This window comes from Lithobates pipiens, unplaced genomic scaffold (genome assembly GCF_037356315.1).
Source record: "Lithobates pipiens isolate NorthernLeopardFrog02 unplaced genomic scaffold, aLitPip1_a1.2 Scaffold_70, whole genome shotgun sequence".
Lineage (NCBI taxonomy): Eukaryota > Metazoa > Chordata > Amphibia > Anura > Ranidae > Lithobates > Lithobates pipiens.
Genome location: NW_027507893.1, coordinates 731072 through 750757, shown reverse-complemented (window position 1 = coordinate 750757; position 19686 = coordinate 731072). Strand labels below are relative to the sequence as shown.

The 19686-nt window shown below is 42.5% G+C and overlaps 1 protein-coding gene across 1 annotated transcript in view; it reads right to left on the bottom strand.

Annotated features, from left to right (window-relative positions):
* The window catches only part of LOC143959324 (voltage-dependent T-type calcium channel subunit alpha-1I-like), a gene marked incomplete at its 5' end in the record, with an annotated part of 1279315 nt that overhangs the window by 615345 nt on the left and 644284 nt on the right, over positions 1–19686 (bottom strand). The window lies entirely within an intron of this gene.

The following is a 19686-nucleotide window of genomic DNA, read 5'->3' as shown; positions in this document are numbered from 1 at the left end:
GTCCGTTTGAAAGTTCTGGTGCGAACCGAACAGGGGGGTGTTCGGCTCATCCCTAGTGTCTACTGATACCCACCCATACCTGTGGACACGGGTGTGGTGAGGGTCTATTTAAGGAATGTCAGTAGCACACCTCAAGGCGATGAGTAAGCACAGTGTAGCTGTGCGAAACTAGTCCACCTCAGTTTTGGCTACTGCAACTGTGGTGTGTGTCATTGTTTGCTTGGGATATTCAATAAATTGACTTCAATCATGTCGGTGTTTAGCCAATTTCCTCTTTCATCCAGTTCAGTTATATTTTATTCTATTCTGTTCTATTGTGTATTCTTTTCTATTATTTTCTATTCTATTCTAATCTTTTCTATTCAAATTTGATTTCAGTCTATATGAAATTCAAATTTCGGAAGATGTTTATATATATATATATATATATATATATATATATATATATATATATATATATATATATATATATATTATATATATTACATATTTTTTTCTATTCTGTTCTATTGTTTTTCCAGTCTATCCTTTTCTACTCTATTCTAATCTTTGCTATTCAAATTCAAAATTAATTTTATACCAAATTCAAATTTCGTAAGATGGTTTTTTATATATATATATATAAATTTCCTATGCTACTCTTTTCTATTCTTTTCCATTTTATTCTAATCTTTACTATTTTAATGTGAATTCTATATGAAATTCGAATTTTGGAAAATGTTTATTAAAAATAGAATGAAATCGAATTTTAATAGTAAAAACTAGAATAGAAAAAACAATAGAACAGAATAGAAAAATTTTTTTTTTATTTATATATATATATATATATATATATATATATATATATATATATATATATATATATATATATATATAAAACAATATATATATAAAAATTGTATATTGGTACAGAATGAATTTGAATAGAAAAGATTAGAATAGAATATATTATATTTTTTTCTATTCTGTTCTATTGTTTTTCAATGCTATTCTTTTATATTATTTTCTATTCTATTTTAATCTTTTCTATTAGAATTCGATTTCATTCTATACGAATTTCGAATTTTGCAAAAGTGTTATATATAGTTAACTTTTTCAAATTCGGTTACATTTTTTTCGAATGCAGTCAAATTTTTTCTAGTCTAATTTTTTAGATTTTTTTTGAATTTGATAGTTTTTTTCAAATGCGGTCGAATATTTTCAAATTTGATCGTTTTTTTCGAATGCGGCCAAATTTTTTAGAATTTGAATAAGAAACTAAACAAATCCCGAAAACAAATGTAATGAATGCAAATAAAAATTTTTTGTTAAATAACCAATCGAAACTAAAAGAATTTTTTCATCCTGCACATGTCTAAAACTCAGCAATCACTACCAGAAACCACCCCAATATCCATGGGGTACATTGTGGTCCACAATCCCATAAATATGCACTATTTGCTGATGAGCTCCTTTTATTCATCACCTCCCCTTAATTTCCCTCCCTAAGCCCTTGTACACAGGGTCCGAGAGTCCGACAACCAAATCCGTCTGAGTTATTCCGACGGATTAATTCCAGACGAGGTCCGGAAGTGATGTTGCATACACACGGTCGGACTAAGTTGTCAGAAATTTCAGGTTGCCAAGAACGCGGTGACGTAAGCCGCGTACGACGGGCCTAGAAAAGGGAAGTTCGGCACCACGTCCGGCACCCTTTGGGCTCCTTCTGCTGATCTTGTGTCTATCGCGTGTTAGTAGAAGTTTGGTGAGAGACGATTCGCGCTTTTCAGATTTGTGATTCAGTTCGCTACTGCTCTTCAGTTTCTGCTTGTCTTTGCGTATCTGATAATCAGTGCGTGTAGTCAGTAAGCATTAGTTTCTCATTGTGGACTATATCTTGGTATAGTACGCTTTGATTTGCATTGCTTATTGTCTGCTTGCTTCTGCTATTCAGGTCGTTCTTTCAGGCATTGCTGTTTATCGGTGCTTTCTGTTGTCTGTTCTGACCAGCCGACCGTTTTCAAACCATGTTTCATCTACGTACTCATCGTAGAGTTTGTGCTGTGCAGGGGCTTCGTGTTGGGGTTCTTACTTTGACACAAGCCCGGTCCATGAACAGGAAGGGGAGGCGTTTGTGGACCAAGAATTGGTTGCGCCAGCATGACCAGTTCTCGCACATGCCTTTGCTCCGTGAGATCTGCGAGAATAATCCTGACGATTTCAGGAATTATCCCTGGATGACGGACACCGTTTTTCACCGTCTGCTGGCTTTGCTGAGCCCTTATATCACCAGGCAGGATACCTGCATGCGGCAAGCCGTCACTCCGGAGCAGAGGCTCATCACCATGTTGCGCTACTTGGCGATAGGGAGAAGCCTTCAGGACCTCAAGTTCTCGACAGGCATCTCCCCCCAGGCTCTGGGGATCATTATTCCAGAGACCTGTTCTGCCATCATTCAGGTCCTGCAGAAGGACTATATTAAGGTAAGTTTTATCCTTTAACATCACATTCTATGTATTTAATGATTGCTAATATCTTGCATTTTTTTCCTCATTCCCTAATTACCATCATTGCAATATGCTCTTATTCATATGCTCTGCCCCTTTGTCCTCATGCACATTTGCCTCACTAACTTCCCCACCATGCTCTTCTTGGCCCATAAAACTATAGTCTAGTCACTTACCAATGTCTTTTGTCAGCTCCATAGTATTGCTTTCCCCTAAACACCCCCTAAAATGTCTACAAATGTTATGTGTGTGCTTCAGTTCATGCAGAGTGACTTTTTTTTTTTTTGGTTCTGCCAAACTCATTAGGAACCCCCCTCCCCCCAACTGCTAGGCCAGCTGATAGCAATCCTCTATCTGCTGACTTTACCAAACCCAATACACACTCTACTTACCTTTTTGATGGTCACATTTATGGCTGAGTTCACCAAAGCATGTAGTGCAAGGGCCTGCCTCAATACTTTCAAACGCTATAATTTTTTTTGGTTTTCCCCTATTGTTATCTTGATATGTAATAGCAGAATGTGAAAATGTGCTTCCATTTTGTTTTATTTTTGGTATTATGACACTTCTTACCTGTCTGGTGGGCTGCCAATAGTGTAAGTAAGGAGGAGCTTCCCAAAGTATCACACATTATTTAGGCATTCAGCTCTCAATCAAGTGGAGAGGGTTACCTGTCCAAAACATCCCCCCCCCTCATTTTTAGCAAGGGCCCATCAGATGGGGGGGATGAGGGGTGGGGGAGGGATGGGGGGGCGATGAATCTGATAAGGGGACCTTATACTTTAGGCTTTAAATACTCAGTTCCAAAAATGTTATACTGATATTGGCCAAAAATGTTTGTGTCTAATCTGCTTGCAATGTTGATTTGCAAAATGACTAATTTTCTGTCTTGTTTCTCTCCACAGTGTCCTTCAACGCCACAGGAATGGCAGACTGTGGCCTCCCACTTTGCCAGTCGTTGGGACTTTCCCAATTGTGGAGGTGCAATTGATGGGAAACATGTCCACATTGTCCCACCACCCAACTCGGGGTCGTACTATTTTAACTACAAGGGGTTTAATAGTATTGTGATGTTAGCGGTGGTGTCTGCGACCTATGACTTCTTGTATGTGGACTTGGGGCAAAATGGCCGGATGTCGGATGGTGGAGTGTTCTCACGGATGGAGTTTTACTGGTGTCTCCAGAGTGGCAGTCTGGGCTTGCCACCCCCAGAGGAGAATCAGGAAGGACTCCCGTTCGTCTTCGTCACGGATGAGGCGTTTGCCCTGGCAAACCATCTGATGCGGCCTTTCCCGAGGAGGACCCTCACCCCGGACCAGAGGATTTTAAATTTCCAGCTGTCCAGAGCCCGAAGAGTGGTGGAGAACACTTTTGGAATACTGGCCAGCCGGTTCCGCCTTTTTTTAACGCCTATCCACATGGCGGAATACAAAATAAATCACATTGTGCTGGCCTGCTGTGTTCTTCACAATTTCCTAAAAAGACATTCTGCAAACTATGCGGTCTCAGTTGTCCAAGAAGCAGACTTGCTTGAAAATGAGAACCTCACGGGCCATGAAGCTGCTCCTCCTGGCTTGCCCCCCAAAGCGCCCATGAGGTTAGAAACCAATACATGGACTACTTTGTGGGTAGGGGGGCCATTGATATGCCAGACAATGTCTGAGAGGCATTTTTGGAATACATTTTTCTTTGAAACTGCAATCTTTGTTTTCATTTACTGCTTGGCTTGGTTTTAGGTGTCTTCTAGGTAAATTTATGTTTTTTCTTGTTGTGCCTTTTTCAACAACAGTGCAAACTCAAGTTCTGAGCGAGATAAGGGGACAGTCTCTTCTTCAGATAATCTTATTATGTTGTGGGTCTGCCACACACACACCTTGTTTTTGTTAACTAATGTATGTAGTGCATAACTTACCAAAATATTGCTCATTTTCAGCACCATGGCAGGAAAATGGCATGATTGTGAAAATTAACACATCACTGTGGGTGTTATTTACTAATGGCACATCCACTATGCACTACAAGTGCACTGCAAAAGTACACCTGAAACTGCACTTGGAGTGCAAAGTGGAGTTGCCTTTAGTAAATAACACCCATTGTCATCGAAAACAACAATTTTACTCCAAATACTGCTTTTGCGCAATGAAAAAGGAAGCCACACATTGTTGATAATTTAACTTTTTAATCAAAGCACATTCACATGTGCGTTTAGAAAAGGGTTTTACAACAAACCAACATATTGGGTGTATCAAAAACATTATTTCAGGTAATTTTTTGGTAACTTGGTGTTTTTGTGTAAACAGGCATGTATCAAAGCATAACATACAGAACACAGGAACTTACAAAGTTCAACTTTGAAAAGTGAAGACAATATCAGACATGAGTATGTACAAACTGGGCTGATATTGCCTTCATCGCATGGGGTGTCACCCCTGGAAAATCGAAATTTGGAAGATGCACAGAGTGTCAACATGTGCTATCTCCCATCATGGGGGGATCATTGTACATGTTTTGGGGCTGCAACCCCTTCATCTCAGCCACTTTCCACAAAACACTTACATTGATCCCCCATGATGGGAGATAGCGCATGTTGACACACTCTGTGCATGTTCCAAATTTGGATTTTAAAAAAATACAAAAGTTGTGGTTTAAAAGCCAAAAAATAAAACCCTAGCTAGTTTGGGCTGTTTCACACTCTCCCCAAAACATCAATGATGTTCTTCATTTTATTTTTAACATCATTGATGTTTTGCTGTATATTTTCTAAATCCCGATTGCACCCCATTATCTCCCCAATCAGGATCTGGGCACTTTCACTGGTAAAATGGGATTCTTCTTCCACATCAACTACAAAACAAAGCAAAAAAACACACCATGTATTATAAATATGGTGACATACATTGATGAGCTTACCGGAAGCTGTGTTCTCCGACACTCACCTGTTGTGGTGACAATTTGTCCAACTTCAACGATCTCTCCTTCCTCCTCCTCCTCCTGCTCCTCTGCATCTGGTTTTGGAATTTTGCCTTCTTTGGGAGGGGTGGGGTCCCTGGTGTCCTCATACTTGCCAAGTCTTCTCTCCCCTATGAGAATGTAAAAAAAGAATAATTAGCACACAGAGGGCAGAAATAGGAATATGAAACATTGCTTGGAAGTGTTGTACAATTGTGTTTTTTGGCCGAGTTCAACGGTGAGAACATTATTGTGGACACTTTGTTAAGCTGGAATACTTACCTGCAGAACGATGTTTCTTACGAACGAATGAAACCATGAACTTGAAAGTGGCCATTTTAAAATGCACAACATGAAATCAAAGCACATGGAGCAGTATGCAAGCAAGAATAATCATAGGAACACACGACAACTACTTACTTTTTTGAAGAACATGCTTGATCCTTCTGTACTGATCGTGCTCCCTCAGTTTCAGGTCTGACCAGCATTTTCTCAGTTGATCCTTGGATCGGCGTACCCCAAAATTCTTCTGAAGACTCTTCACAACTTTAGTCATGATCTTGGCCTTTCTGATATTTGGGTTTGGGTAAGGTCCATACTTCCCATCATAGTCGGTCCTGTTCAATATGTCCACCATCTCCAACATCTCTACAAAAGACATATTTGAGGCCTTAATTCTTCTCTTCCTGGATCGGGGCATTTCAGGCTCTGGGCTTTCCTCACCCTCCTCCTCGTTAGTGGAACTCTGATTGTGCACCTGCGTTCTCTCCGCCATGTGCTCTCCCCACTGCGCCAAAAGCGAAGGGGTGGGGAATAGTCTAGAAAGGACGTCAGGGACAGGCGGAGTTTCACGCATGCGCACTGTATATAAAACGCAACACGCGTGTGTCGTCCGTACAATCTGTGAACAGAGTGAGGAGCTGACGCGACGATCGTGCAAACGAAGGTAAAATTTTGAATTTGGTACATCATTAGACTAGACTGCTTCTATCTAGGCCGATGTTGGGACAAGATTAGGAGGGTTTATCATGGCATTATTAGTATTTTAGGGTTTGTCTTGTGTTGTGTCTTGCAGACAAGATGGATCCCTTCCAAAACGCCAATTTTATGGGGCTATTCCTTGAAGTGTACAGGGAGCTGCCCTGCCTGTGGCAGATCAACAACCCGTTTTATCAGGACCGAAGAAAGAGGAACGCAGCGCTGGAGAAACTTTTTTCTTTGGTGCGGATCATGGTCCCCACGGCAGACATGGCCTATGTGAAGAGGAAAATTGGTGCCATGAAGATTACATATCTCAGGGAGAGAAAGAAGCACCTGGAGTCCTTGAGATCAGGACATCCAGATGCCATTTATTTCCCCAGGATGGTTTACTTCGAGAGGCTGCATTTTCTGGTAGACCAGGGGGAAACCAGGCCACCACTCGACCGTCTTCCTTCAAGGCTTCCTTCACCCCCAGCCGAGGCTTCCAACGTCCAGCCTGGGCCTTCCAGGCAGCAACATGTGGTGGGGCCCAGCTTGAGATAGGTATTTTATTGTTGAACATATTTCTTGTCATACATTTATTGATGTTAACTAGATGTTATTATTGATCAGTAAGTTGTGATTTAACAAAGTGGTTTACATATCAATAGACAGTAGTGACCAAAAATGATTGGGACGAGAATGAAAAATGCTGGGCTCAGAATGATAGTCTGTTCTATTTGGTAACATTCAATTTGCAACAGTCATGAGCTCAAAATGGTGTGATTGATGAGCAAAAAACTAAAACTATGTCCCATTTTCATACACAGGAAGACCTCAGCCGGGGGGAGGCTGTGGCAAGTGGCAGCCAGGAGGTCGACCAACGCCCTCCTTCTCCTCCTCCTGCCACAACTACAGGAGCCAAGCCACAGCCTGGAAGGAAGCCTGGAGGGAAGTGCCTAAGGAAGACGAGAGAGTGATGGCCTGGGTTCAGTCTGGTCTGACAGAAGATGCAGCCTCTTGAAGAACCACATCTTGGGGACATAGATGGCATCTGCTTTTCCTGATCTCTAAGACTTCTGGACCAGACTTCTCTCCCTGAGATATGTACTCCTCAGGCCACCAATTTTTCTTTTTCTAATTAGTTCATGTCTGCCCTGGGGGCCAAAGGCTTTGCCAAATTGACAAGTTGATCCAGCGCTGCCTTCCTCTTTTTAGTTGTTTGAGACCTAAATAAAGGTTTTTTTTTTTTTGAAGAAATACTTGCGTATGTGTTTTACTTCAAAAAGGCCAGTTTACAGGTACATTTCAAAAATACAAAGTGAAATGAATAACAAGGGGCACCAACACCAAACAACCTCCTGTAGCTTAAAAATCAAAAAGAAAAGATAAAAAAGATAATAATGTTGTTGTGGTAAGTTGACACACAAAACACACCCCAAAAAATGCAAAGATGAGCAAACTGTCAAAAAAGGAGATGTTTATGAAAAAAAACAAACACAAAATTCACCCAAAAAACTATAAAAAAAAAATTTAAATTGTGGAGATGTGACGAGTTAAAAAATTGTATTGCTGAAATGGTTAAAAAAGAGTAATGAAATCCGTTCGGGAGAAGTGTGTGTGACTATGAGCATCAAAAGAAGTTCATTCTTGCAGCATTGTAAAGAACAAGAGAATGCGCTTGATGAAAGAATTTTTAACATTGCAGCGTGACGAATGTGCTATATCGATTACGAGCAGTAGTTTTACATGAGCAAGCGCTTCCGTGTCCGAATTTGATTGTGAGCATGCGTGGCACCTTGTCCGTCGGAGTAGGCTACACATGATCGGAGTATGTCCGATTGGAGCATTTTGTCGGAAAATTTTACCGGCAAGTTGGAAAAGTTGGTCCGTCGGATACTCCGACGGAAACAGTCCGACGCAGACCACACACAGTCGGAATATTCGACAAAACGCTTCGATCGGAAACATTCCATCGGAATCTCCGACCGTGTGTACAAGGGCTAACTTGTCGAGTGTTTGATGATTTTAGTAACATTTAGTGTCTGCGCAAATTTCTCCAAATCACAAGCTTTAAACATAACGACCCCCGTTGGAAAACTTCTCAAGGAAAAGTTTGCATTCACCTGGAGCGATTCGGTGATCCCATCTTTAAGGACGAATCTTGCCCTCAGAGTTGCTCAACTTTATGCATCCAATTACCCCACCACTATTCAGGAAATTAAAACACAAGTTCAGCCAGTGGGCCCAGTTGGACCTCTAATGGTTAGGTTGGGTTAACTCGGTCAAGATGACACTGCTTCTCTGCATTCTTTATTTCTTAAGAGCCTTACTCTGCTCTCCAGAGCTCAGGATCAGGGTAGTATCGAGCTTCCCAACCTTTTTTGATACTACCAAGCAGCTCAACTTACACAACCTTCTGCGATTTACTCGCAGAACGCGCATCCTGTCTAGGTTCACCAGTTCATCCTGAGTGAGTGTCTACAATTGTCTCTATCCCTGTACATTGCACACTCACATTGGTCCCTACCCTCAAGGAGCCCACAATCCAAGGTCTCCATTCATATATTAGGGACAATTTTGGACAGAAGCCAATTAACCTACCTGCATGTATTTGGAGTGTGGGAGGAAACCGAAGTACCCAGAAGAAACCCACACAGGCACAGGGAGAACATGCAAACTCCAGGCAGGTAGTGTTGTGGTTGGGATTTGAACCAGTGACCCTTTTTACTGCTAGGTGAGAGTGCTTAGTTCCGTCTAAACTGGCTCAGCTCTACCTGGCATCTTAGCCCCACTGCTTTTGAGGCTGTAAGCACATTGGCAGTATGTTGCATGTATGGTGGGACTGCCCCAAAATCAGAGGATTTTAGAACAAAATCTTTAGCATACTCTGTAAGATTACTGGTCTCCCAGTTCCAATATCCCCTCACATTGCTCTTCTCAATTTTACAGATGATTCTGCCTCCAGGAGTATCCAATGCCTTATTTTCTTTATTCTCACAGGGGCCAAATTAACCATTGCCAGAGCCTCTTTTAAAAACAACACAGAAATTTGAGGCCACTTGGAAACCATGGGTGACCTATATGCAAATTCCTCTTGTTGGATAAATTCTATGTATTACCCCTCCCATCTTCTAAGCACTAGGTCACTGGAATCCTCTCTATCTCCCTCTCTTCTTGACCTTTACCAATCACTTACTTATCCTTACGTCTCCCTTTCCTCCTCTCCCTTTTCTTTTTTCCTTCTCTGCCTTTTCTTTTTTGCTCAGTTTAGTAACTTTTTCTTTCCTGACCGCAAGTAATAGGTGCACGCCAAAAACTTCTTTAACTTTTTGTAAATTGCTAATAAAAATTATTCAAAGAGAAAATAGGAACACATTTTATTTTTTTAAAACTAACTTTTTTTTACGATCAGAAAATACTGATGATGCCATGGGGGACGACTCCTGTGGGAGTATATATGGGCCAGCCTTGGGCTTCATTTACTTTTCCTCTGAGCATGTTGCATGGTGGTAGTGAACACCTTCCTAACATGCTAAAGATCTAACGGTCTGTTTTGCCTGGTATGTATTCTTTGTTCCAATTTGTATGTATATCTTAGTGCCTATCACTGGTGTTTGATGGTTATCATACATTCTATACATTAGATTAGAAGTTAAGCTATTAATTTACTGCTGGACTCCTGATGTTTTTGAGTTACAACCATGAACATTCTTATTGTGAGTTGTAGATCTATATTGTATTGCTTGTAATTTATTATAGACAATGTACACTATATGGTTGGTTGTAAACAGTCAGTAGTGGTATTTGGATAGTTTTAAGGGTTGTGGAAGGTCAGCTTCAAGTGCAGAGTTCTCAGAGAGGTACTCAGCCATGTTTAAGGTTAAGGGCTTCCTGTCTGTGTTTATTTGGTCAGCATATACAGCAACAGAAAAGGATTCTCATGCAGGGGTCGAAAACATAGTCCCTAAGCAAAAGTCCATCAAAACAAAGCCTCCTGGCTAATAATTAGACCTCACTCGGTCATCTACAGTCCTGCAGGCATGTTTCCTCACAGCCTTCTTCTCCTCTCTCAGCACCAACCAACCTGATTAACCCAGGGAAGACCCATTATACCTCAGGTCAGGAGCAAGGTGTAGCCAGTGCTTAACCCTTTGCTGGCTACAGATCTCTATTTACCTCATGAACCTCAAAACTCTGTGTGGCAGATACACACTAATTACCACTGACAGGCGCTGTCTCCCCCCTCTGTTTGAACCTGTGGGTTCGTACACCAGCTATCAAACAGTGTGTTCTTGAAAGGGCGTCCACATTTTCCTGCTTACAACCCACCCTGTGCTCCACTTTCAAAGAGAAATCTTGGAGCACCAGGAACCAATAGGTAACCCTCGCATTACCAAATATCCACATAAAGTGCAAAAATTGTCCAAATTCATATAAAACCACTAAAGGTGCTGTGTAGTGGATCCAAAAATAATTCTTAAATCTATGTGCAATATCCACATACAAATCAAATCAAAGTGCATAGTGTGGTGCAAATAACATCAAATAATGCTGCCACCAGATCTCTCCAGTGGGTACACGTAAAGTGAATAATCAATAAATACATTAAAGTGCAATGTTCATATAGTTTCCATGAATATCTCCAATGGTGCAAAAATGTGAAGGTTAACCACTTGCCGACCAGCTGCCACAGTTTTATTGTGGCAGAATGGCATGGCTGGGCAGAACAACGTTACCTTAAGTCGATTCGCCTTTTGGCTACTAGGGGCATGCGTGCATGTGCGCAAGGAGCAGATGCGAGTGCCCGGTGGCCCCGATAACTGACACACAGATCCTGACTCTTTCAGGGGAGGAGAGAGAGATCGTGTGTCCATAATATGTATAGCACTAACCCCCGAAGGTGCTGCTGGTTAGATTGGGCTTACCGTTACCATCTTTTCTCCTCACTTCACGTCTGGTAGATGGCCCAGTAACTCGAGAGACTGACAACAGATCCACTTAAAGGGATTTTATTTGCAGAACATAGACAATAAACAGTTTCTTAAAATGGGATCAGAGGGTTGGAAAGGAAATTCAGGTACTCTTAGTGTCGAAGTTATGTATTGAAGAACTTGCTTACTTTGACTGCATCCAGAGAATAGCCATTTGCAACTGGATGTTCACTCAAGTTGGACAGTCCTTCTCTCACAAGGCCTAGCAGCCAACATGTGCCGACCATAACTCCAATGCTGTAGACATCCGACAAACCATTCATACAGCTCCAGTGAAAAAGCCTTTTTGCGAAGCGGCTTTGGTACTTTTAAGTAGTTCCAAACATCATCCTCGTACCATGCCTTGCGGTTCTCCTCAATAATGTTCATAATGTCCCTTGGGACATAGGGGAATTCCAACCCGTACTCATTGGCTACTCTCTTATCTAGGAGTCCCTGTGACCTTGCAAGTCTTGGCAGTGCACGGGCACTTCCTTCCCCGGGCGGTATGCAGGAGTTTGGGGACCATTGCACCAACATGGCAGAGTCCCTTTGAAGTGTGGGCAAATTCACAGGTTTAGGGAAAGTCACATTTACCGTGATGGGGTTTTCCACACTCAGCATTCCACCCCCTGAGGTTAAAGATAGCCAGTCCGAAACATCTGTACAAGTGGTGGCTACATCACCCCCTCCAACCCACAACAACTCCTGAGACAGTGTCCTCAAAATGTCATCATCTCCAGTGTCTGACAAAGACTCTAACTCTGAATCTTGATACTCCTCTGCCGGTAAATAATTCACTAAAGGTTTACTTAGAGTCTGAGTTTTTCCCGAAGCAACCTTCTTCCACCGATCGGATCCAGCCGGACTCGGTAGCGGTTTTCCATGTCAGTTCCGGGAAGACTTTGTACGCCCCACTTTCTCCAAAGGAGGCATGGTGATTAATGGTAGCAGAAGCAGTGTCCATCTGCTCCAAAGTGTTCTCTTCAGCAGTTGCAGTGGGAGAAACATCTCTCTCAGAGGTGTTGGCACCTACAGGTGACACCGCTGTTGAGGGCCTCACCGATGGGGCGAAGATGGCCGTCTCCTCCGTTGTCACGCCCGTGGCCCAGTCCACGCGGTAGGCTCTTGGTAGTGCGATTGACTGCTCCACTTTAAAGAAATACTCCCCACAGGCAAAACAACGGACAAATGGCCAGGGGTTCACGAAAAGTCTCTCACACTTTCCACACGACATCCCCAGGGCTTCGACATCTCCTGATGCGTACAGGACGAACCACCCTTGAGGGGCCAGACAAATTCCTGTATCAGTCAAAGTGGCTCCCAGGAGTCTCACTCCCATCATACCTTCTCTCAATGGAATACGGGGTCCCATGCCGGGTGGCATTCCCGAAGCTTGAAATATTTTCACGTTGAGAGCCTTTTTCTCCAACACTGTGAGAGAAAAACTAGACTAGCTTCCTCTCTTTCCGCAACACACTCTCACGCGGTGCCTCGTGCAATTAAAGAACAGCTCAGACTCCTCCCACTGGTTGCTTGGACTGTGTAACTTTGTGGGCTTTTCGACAAGGGCTCCTCCCATGCTTACGCACCTAAGTGAAAGTCTGTGTAAAGATGGCGCTGATGGCGCAGTTCAAAAACACAACCCTCTGTCCTATGCTTTACCACGTGTACAGTTCTTTGCGGGGGGGTAACGGTAAATCCCAGACTGCGAGCCCCACATGTAGCACTAACCCACGAAGGAGCTGCTGGTTAGATTGAGCTTACCATTACCTTCTTTTCTCCTCACTTCATGTCTAGGGGTGTCCCGTGGTAGATGGCCCAGTAATGCGAGAGACTGACAACAGATCCACTTAAAGGGATTTTATTTGCAGAACGTAGACAATAAACAGTCTCTTTAAATGCGATCAGAGGGTTGGAAAGAAAATTCAGGTACTCTTAGCCCCTGTACACACGGTCGGAGATTTCGACAACCAAATCCGTCGGATTTTGTCCGTCGGATCTTGTCCGAAACTGTTGCATACACAAGGTCGGACTAAGTTGTCGAAAAATCTGATCATTCAGAACGTGATGACGTAATTTCGTTACGATGGCACTACGTTCAGGCTAGTAGCCAATAGCTTTGATGTAGGAATTTGATCTGAGCATGCGTGGCACTTGGTCCGATCAAAATTCTCTACACATGATCGGAGTATGTCCGATCGAACCAGTTGGTCGGAAAATATTTCCAACAAGTTGGAAAATTGGGTCCGACGGATATTCCGACGGAATGCATACCACACACAGTCGGATTATCCGACAACACGGTCCGATAGGACACATTCCGACCGATTCTCCGACCGTGTGTACAAGGGCTAAGTGTCAAAATCATGTGTTGAAGAACTTGCTTACTTTGACTGCATCCAGAGAATAGCCACTCGCAACTGGATGTTCACTCAAGTTGGACAGTCCTTCTCTCACAAGGCCTAGCAGCCAACAAGGTGCTTACTCAGGAACAAGTCTGCCACAGACGTTGTAGAACATACAAGATATGTCTCTGCCACAGACGTTGTTGTAGAACACGTAGGAAAACTAAACTTGAAGAACACTTGTAGGATACCTGGATCTTTCAGCCAGCTTGGCGAAATCCACGAGACCGGATTCTCTTGGGTACTCCAGCTCCTCCAGTCTCTTACTAAGAAACCAACCCGTACGTGGCCTTCTTCTGAAGAGTCCTCCCCTGGATAGCGTGAAGTCACTGGGTCTCTCCCAAACCGGAGATGGCACCCAAACACCTCAGAATCTTCCTTTAGTTTCCTTTCCTCGGGCTAGCCAGCCCCGAGATATCAAGATCGGGTGGATCCGCACCCCAGGCCATAGCCTTCCTGGGGGCTGGTTAGGAGGACCAGGACCATGAAGTCAGTACGACATTCTGGACTGGAACCCCGAACCAAGTGACGGCCGCATCTTAGATACCCTCTCCCAGAAAGCACAGCAAGAGCCCCACTCCTGGGTGGGCTCTGAGAGAGTAACTTAAGCACCCAACCAGACCTTAGTTCCATACCTGCCAGAAGAGACAGTGCCCCCTGTGGCCAGGCTAAACATCCTGTAGTCTAGTCAGACTGATGTTGAAGTCCAAATTTAGACAACTGTACCCAAACCAAACTACAGTTCAGGCATAACTTTAACTTTGAAGAGCCATCGCTTCATTTGTATGAACACCGATCCCTCTCTCCTCCTAGACAGTCCCACCCCCTCTACAGTTAGAACACACCTCAGATAACCCCTTGATCACCCCCTAGTGTTAACCCCTTCCATGCCAGTGACATCTATACAGTAATCAGTGCAAAAAAAAAAAATGTCAAAAGTGTCCAATTTGTCCGCCGTAATATCACAGTCCCAATAAAAATCGCAGATCACCACCATTACTAGTAAAAAAATAAAAAAATAAAAATTTCATAAATCTATCCCCTATTTTGTAGACGCTATAACTTTTGCGCAAACCAATCAATATACGCTTATTGCGATTTTTTTTTTTCACCAAAAATATGTAGAAGAATACATATTGGCCTAAACTGAGAAAAATTAGTTTTTTTGATTAAAAAATTTGGGATATTTATTATAGCAAAAAGTAAAAGATATTGGGGGTTATTTACGACAGGCAAATCCACTTTGCACTGCAAGTGCACTTGAAATTGCACTGAAAGTGCACTTGAAAGTGCAGACGCTCTAAATAAAAGGGGTAGATCTGAAATGAGTGGAAGCTCAGCTGATTTTATCATCCAATCATGTGCAAGCTAAAGTGCTGTTTTTTATTTTCCTTGCATGTCCCCCTCAGATCTACAGCGACTTTACTTCCAAGTGCACTTGCACTTGGATTTGCCTTTTATAAATAACCCCCATTGTGTTTTTTTCAAAATTGTTGCTGTTCTTTAGTTTATAGTGCAAAAAACAAACAAACACTGAGGCAATCAAATACCCCAAAAAGAAAGCTCTACTTGTGGGAAAAAAAGGACGTTGTTTGGGTACAGCATCGCATGACCACGCAGTTGTCAGTTAAAGCGACGCAGTGCCCTATCGCAAAAATGGCTTGGTCATTGAGCAGCCAAATCTTCCGGAGCTGAAGTGGTTAAATTTATACAACAATAAGAGTGACTTGTCTTGTGAGTCTTCTTCCACCAACACCTGTCTCACACTGGATTTATATGACCCCCATTACAAGTAGTCATATACAACAGAGTTATAAAGGTACCGCTCCTGGTGATTGTCTTAGCGATTCAGCAGGACTCTCCCAATGGGTTGAACCACAAGATGGATCTGCGGACATCAGTGGTATAATAAAAACAAAGGAATACCTCCCATAGTGAAGTATGTTTGCTTTATTTTAAAATTTGTTAAAAGTTGAGAGCAGGGATACCGATTTGCATTCCACTATGGTGGAAGTGACGTATCACGCTGCATCACACTGAACAAGTTTCATCAGCACGTTTGATGTCATCGGGGGTTACATGACCGGATACGTCCCCTCCTAACATATATACTTTTCGTCATTATAGGATATCTAATCCGATTTAATCCTTCAAATTGATAAGCTGAAACCTCCAAAAAGAGTTCTCACCACAAAGGAGAACTTATTACCTAACTTTATAATTATATATTGTCTTTACTTAAAATGCATTTTTTATCATATTAAAATTATGATTATATTTACACTGAAACCAATGCCGTACAACCATACTCTCTCCCTCTAGTGGGGTGTACAGTATAAACCTTCTTCCTATAATTGTACTACACCATCTAGTGATGGTTAATGATATTACCAAATAGTACATTAACCACTTCAGCCCCAAAGAATTTGGCTGGGCAAAGACCAGAGAGTTTTTGTGATTCGGCACTGCGTTGCTTTAACTGATGCAGAGTGGTTGTGCGATGTGGCTCCCAAACAAAATTGACGTTGTTTTTTTCCCCACAAATAGAGCTTTCTTTAATGGTATTTAATCACCCCTGCGCTTTTTATTTTTTGTGCTATAAACAAAAAAGCAACATTTAAAAAAAAAACATTATTTTTTACTTTTTGCTAATAAATATCCCCAAAAAATATAAGTTATTTTTTTCTCAGTTTAGGCTGATACGTATTCTTCTACATATTTTTGGTTAAAAAAAAATTGCAATAAGCGTTTATTGATTGGTTTGCGCTAAAGTTATAGCATCTACAAAATAAGGGATAGTTTTATGGCATTTTTATTAATCATTTTTTTACTAGTAATGGCGGCGATCAGTGATATTTATTGTGACTGCGACATATGGCGGACAGATCTGACACTTTTGGCGCTATTTTGGGACCATTGACATTTATACAGCGATCAGTGCGATTAAAAATGCACAGATTACTGTTTAATGTGACTGGCAGTGAAGGGGTTAACCACTAGGAGGCACTGCAGGGGTTAAATGTGTCCTAGGGAGTGATTCTAACTGTGTGTGTGGGGGGGAGGGGCTGTGTGTGACACTACACTGACCACAGGGAGCTGTGATCAGTGTCATTAGGCAGAATGGAGAAATGCTTGTTTACATTATCATTTCCCCCTTCTTCCTCCCCGTGAGATGATTGCAGGTATCCCCACGGACATCGAAACCGCGGGATCTGTGGTCAGACACATTGAACTTGAGGTGGACCTGCTATGCAAGCCTCACGAGATCACACACCATAATGTGATTTCGCGCAGCGGAGCCAACCTGCCACAGTAAAACTGCGGTGGCTGGTCCACAAGCGGTTAAATACATTTATATGGATTAAATCAAATTGAAACACCTCAAATATAATTTATAACATTTTAATAATTAGATCAAAAAACTATTTAAATATATATCCACGGTAATACTTGCAGAATTGAGCATATTTCATTCATGTTCCCTCCTCGCTTATGGGGTTCTATCATATCAATCATAAAATGCCTAGAATATGGTCCCTATTGTGATGTACCCTAAAATGATTTGAGAGACTGTTTTGGGAACCCTTTCTTTATGTTATTAAGATGTTCATTAATTCTAGTGCCTAAATTTCTGGTGGTGCGTCCAACGTACTGTAACCCGCAGTGACAAGTTATCAGCTAGGTCAAATGGGTCATTTTACATGTGATAAACTTTTTAATAGTGTATTCCCTTCCCTTGGTAAAGGATTTGAATTTATCTTTCTAGTGGAGCTACCTTGCGGACGTCATCCGCTGCCATCCTACCTGACATGCTGCTAATACTGGAGGTCATTGATTTTAATGCTGGATGTCATTGATTTTATAGTAACTTGTTACCACTGTATGGAGCCTGGAAGTACGGCTTTGAAATGGGCGGTGTTCGGCTCATGCCTAGTCTTTAGCCTGGGCCATTCATTTTAAGGTAGCATGGTCCTGTTATCATTCAGAAGTGGCGCCCCAGCAAGTAGTACTGTAGAGTCTCTGTCAGTGTCAGCTTCCGATGTTAATAGACCACAGGGTGTTCTTCACCGCCTACCACTTGTGACAAGACAGCCCCCAGACCTATACTTGAGGCAATGGTTTGGGCCACAATCTCTTTACGGAAGTCTGGGGCCACCAACACAGACTGTTTACACAGGGCCAGCCTCAGGATTAAACTTAATCGCTACAGAGGAGTTTTTTCCCTTGATGAGGTCAGTTAAGGGAGCTGCCAATGTAGTAAAGTTTTGGATGAACCTCCAATAATACCCCACCATACCTGGAAGGTTCTCACTTGTTTCTTGGTGGCAGGAGCAGGCCAGTCTTTAATGGCTTCTACCTTATGACCTTGGAGTTTGATTAGGCCCCGTCCAATGTTGTATCCCAGATACTGGGCCTCTTCTAACCCTAACCCTTCTAACCCTATGGCACACTTCTTTGGGTTTTGCGGTTAAGCCAGCATTTTTAATAGAATTTATGACAGCCTGGACTTTGGGTAGGTGACTTTCCCAATCAGTGCTCCAAATAACTAAATCATCTAGATAGGCTGCAGAATAGCGTTGATAGGGGCTAAGACACTCCATCCATCATCCAACTTCTTCTCAGAGTTGGCAGGCTGCACAAATGTAATTAAACATGACATTGTCACTGACACCAAGGTGCGTTTTAAACCTTGTCATATTCCAGAGGCCTGTAGACAGGCAGTATCTGAGGAAGTTCAGAGGATTATTTGACCGCAGGATAATAGATTCCAAAAGTGAATGGTGTAGTCCTATAGTTTTGGTTCCCAAACCAGATGGGTCCTTAAGATTTTGCAATGACTTCCGGGGACTGAATGAAGTGTCAACGTTTGACACCTATCCCATGCCCTGGTTTGATAAATTAGTGGATACATTTGGCCCTGCCAGATACATAACCACTCTTGATCTCACTAGAGGTTATTGTCAGGTTCCTCTGACAGAGGAAGCAAAAGGAAAAAAACACTTTTGCAACTCTGGAGGGATTATGGCAGTATGTGCGGATGCAATTTAGATTAAATGGAGCTCCAGCTACATTTCAGCCACTGAAGAAATTACACTTTGCTACAATGTTAAGTAGAGAGTGTACAGCTTGTACAGTATAATCGTGTAAATGTGCTTCCCCCTTTAAAATAAGTGAAAATGTCAAAATTGGGCCCAAAGTGTCAATATTTTGTGTGGCTACCATTACTTTCCAGCACTTTCTTAACCCTCTTGGGCATGGAGCTCCCCAAAGCTTCACAGACATTGGAGTCCTCTTCCACTTCTCCATGACGACATCACAGAGCTGGTGGATGTTAATGACCTTGCTCTCCTCCACCTTCCATTTAAGGATGCCCCACAGATGGTCAATGGGGTTTAGTTCTGGAGACATGCTTGGCCAGTCCATCACCTTTACCCCCAGCTCCTTTAGCAAGTCAGTGGTCATCTTGGAGGTGTATTTGGGGCCGTTATGCTGGAATGCTGCCCTGCAGCCTAATCTCTGAAGGGAGGGGATCATGCCCTGCTTCAGTATGTCACAGTACATGCTGGCATTCATGGTTTCCTTAATGAACTGTAGCTTCCCAGTGCCGGCAGCACTCATGCAGCCCCAGATCATGACACTCCCACAACCATGCTTGACTGTAGGCAAGAAACAATTGTCTTTGTACTCCTCACGAGTGATGGACGAACTTCCGACGGGACGTTTCGCAGCCGATAGTTTGCAAAACCGTAACGTTTGCGGTGGGCCCCATTGACTTCAATGGGAGGCGAACTTTGCAAACCTACAGGTCAAATTTGCAGCCACAAAATAATTACTAGCTGTGCAAGCATAGTCCCACCCCATGGCCAATGATATAACACATGTATGAGGTGAATCTGGGATCGACAACTA